The following is a 3,180-nucleotide window of genomic DNA, read 5'->3' on the forward strand; positions in this document are numbered from 1 at the left end:
CCCAAGGTTTGAGACTTAACAGTGAGGAAATACTGGAGCAAAACAAGAAGAAATGAAAACAAGTAGTGCAAAATCCAAATTCTGCATCTCCAAGCATGGGCAGAAGCAATCTTCAGATCTCCAGCTGAGTTGCTTGCAACATTTTTCTCTTGGTCTGGTTCCATATCCAGTTTGCAGCTCTTTTTGCTGGTGTCCCCTGACTCTGACATCTCCAACATATTAGGGGTTTCAACACATTCAGGCTTTACTCTCAGAGGTTCAGGCAATGATGTCTTTGAGCCTCCTTTAAGGTACTCAACTGGCACACATCTGACCTCAGATGTCCTTAGATTCAGAGGGAGGGAGATACCACAACTTCTTTTCTATATCCTTAACTCTCAAGTCATGAGTACATGGCTGAAGATGTCAACTTCTGCTGTGTGATAGGGCTGGAATTGGTCCAACACCCATTCATGTTTAAAGTCTTGGAGAGATCAGAGATACAAGGCACATACGTAAACACATACATAATAAAAACAATGTACAGCAAGCCAATAGACAACATCAAATTAAATGAAGAGAAACTCAAGGAAATTCTACTAATATCAGAGACTAGAAAAGACTGCCATTCTCTCCAGATCTCCTCAATATAACACTTGAAGTTCTAGCTAGAACAATAAGACAATGAAAGGACATCAAATGGTACCCAAAATTCTACCAGAGAACTCCTACAGCTGATAAACAGCTTCATCAAAGTGGCTAGATACAAAATGTAAACATTTGTTTTTCTTTTCTGTTCAGCCATTTCATATAGAGGGAGGGCATTAAAAGGTCTTTCCTCTTCAGATCACAGCACCTTCCATCTATCCAATAAGCATGGCCACTAAAATCTATTAGGAGAAAGTGTGGTAGTCAACTGGGAAAACAAAATTTAAATATCCTTACTGAGGCGTAAAATACTGTAAAACTAGAAAGCAACCTAAAGAAAACTTTCATGCTCAAACATTAAGAGAACATGAAATGTAATGATATAGCCCAGAACTGTTACACAGAGAAATCCTGTCTCAAAAAACAAAACAAAACAAAAAATATAGGAAGTTCCTTTCTTTGTCTACAATTCTAATATCCATCTGAAAAACAATAAGCCAGTATAATGACTTCTTGATATAAATATAGTATTTTGCCATCTTTGGCATTAGAGAAAACTTTTAAAACCCCAATAACCACACAATGAGAGTAATAGACTCAAGTTATTAATCTAGTGGATTCAGGAAACTGGCTATACAAAGCTTCTATTAAAATTAGCAATATTTTATAGTTCCACACAATAAACTGTAGGCTTAATGTATCAACAAATCAACTGTCCTTAAAAAAATTATTGACTAAGATTTGGAAGGAAAATAGCACCAGAAATATTATTGAACTTGATGTTGGGGAGAGCAAAAAACACAATTCCTCTACAAACGCTGGCATGTAAAATATTTAAAGGTATTCAAAACTTCAGTAAGTTTTAATAAAATATTTGAACTCAAAGACAAATAGAGATTTATTAATATTTATTCTTTGAGCTAATTTTGGATATAGGATATGTTTAGACAGCTCTATGGAGTTTTTATTTTTCTCTTCCCCAAATGTCCCCACTATAGTCATTTTACAAAATTATAACTCACTTGTGAGAACTAATTAAGTAAATTGGTATAATATTATTAGCTGAAGGTCTTATTTCAACTTTATGTATCTCCAGTAATTCTTTGTTCCTATATCCAACCAATGCCTGGCCAAACCTGATACCCATGCCATGGGAAGGAGCCAAACTCTGACATTAAGATACTCTGCTAAACTTGCAGACAGGAGCCTAGCATAGCTGTTCCCTAAGAGGTATTCCCCTGCAGTGGATTGAAACAGATCCTGATACAGTCACACATTGGGTGAAGCATAGAGAGTTTTATGAAAAAGGAGCAGGGTAGGATAGAAAGACCTGGAAGTGGCAGGAGCTCCACAAGAAGACCAACAGAGCCAGCTATCCAGGTAGCAGCAGGGCTTGCAGAGACTGAAGCTCAAAAAAAGGATCATACGTGGACTGGACCTAGGCTGCCTACATAGATGGAGCAGATAAGCAGCTCAGACTTCATGTTGGTCCCATATTAAGGGGATCAAGGACTGTCTCTGACATGGACTCTGTTGCCTGACTTTTGATCACTTCCTCCTGGTTGGGCTGCCTCACCAAGCCTCAGGGGAACAGAGAGGATGGAAGCTCTCATTCCTGAAATGACTTCATGAGCTGGGATGGATTGGAATAGCAGGTTTTGCCTTTTCTGAGGAACAGAGGAGAGGGTGTGGGGAAGAGAGTGGGTGGTGGGACCAGGAGGAGAGGAGCGGAAACAGGGTGTTAGGATTGAGTTGTAAAGTGAAAAAGTAAATTAATTAATTTTAAAAATTCAGAATAGTTGTGTTTACAAATATAATGAAATTTTTGTATAAAAAATATACACTATTTATTTGATACAGAAAACAAACAAATAATTATGTGGATTAAATTCAGTATAGTCTCTATTTCAGTACAGTGAGAATAGTGTTGTCCCAGGAGAGTGTTTGTTGTTTAAAAGTTGATTCCTATTTTCCAACAAGAATGTGTTGATATCCCTCCTGGATATCAAAATTATGGTAGGGAAAGTGTCATGGATATTTTAATTTTAGGTAAAAGTGGCACAATTTTTTCCTCACTTCTGTAACATCATGATATCACCAGGAATAAATTTCCTGTTCATTTTAGGAGAAATGGAGATGACAAAGAGCTTTCCTAGGTAAATTAAGTGGAAGAAAATAAATGATGCTGGTGGATAAGTTCAAAGCTACTAATCAGATCTGGTCGAATACCTCATCTGTGGAAAACTGACATGCATGGATTGGCATAGAGTTCCATCCCCTTCACAAAAGCTCTAAGGATTCTAAACAGCCTCCTATATGTAAAATAAATTATTCACACTATGAATAAGTTAAATTAAATATTTTTCTAATATTGCCATTTACCTATTTTTCAGTAGGGCAATAATATACTTTTAACTTTGATTAAAATTCCTAGACATCGTAAAATAATCTCTTCTTTTAAAATGCTTGATAAATGTGCAGAACAAATATTTGAGGACTAAATACCAAAGGTAATGATTTACTTATGACAGAAGCTATATTTAACAGCTACAT

General features: G+C 36.4%; 1 non-coding gene across 1 annotated transcript; it reads right to left on the bottom strand.

Annotated features, from left to right (window-relative positions):
- Positions 1–766: 766 nt before the first annotated feature.
- On the bottom strand, positions 767–903 carry LOC127201878 (small nucleolar RNA SNORA29). Its single transcript, XR_007832223.1, has one exon. It is a non-coding gene; the product is annotated as a small nucleolar RNA SNORA29 (small nucleolar RNA).
- Positions 904–3,180: the final 2,277 nt, after the last annotated feature.

This window comes from Acomys russatus, chromosome 17, assembly GCF_903995435.1.
Source record: "Acomys russatus chromosome 17, mAcoRus1.1, whole genome shotgun sequence".
Lineage (NCBI taxonomy): Eukaryota > Metazoa > Chordata > Mammalia > Rodentia > Muridae > Acomys > Acomys russatus.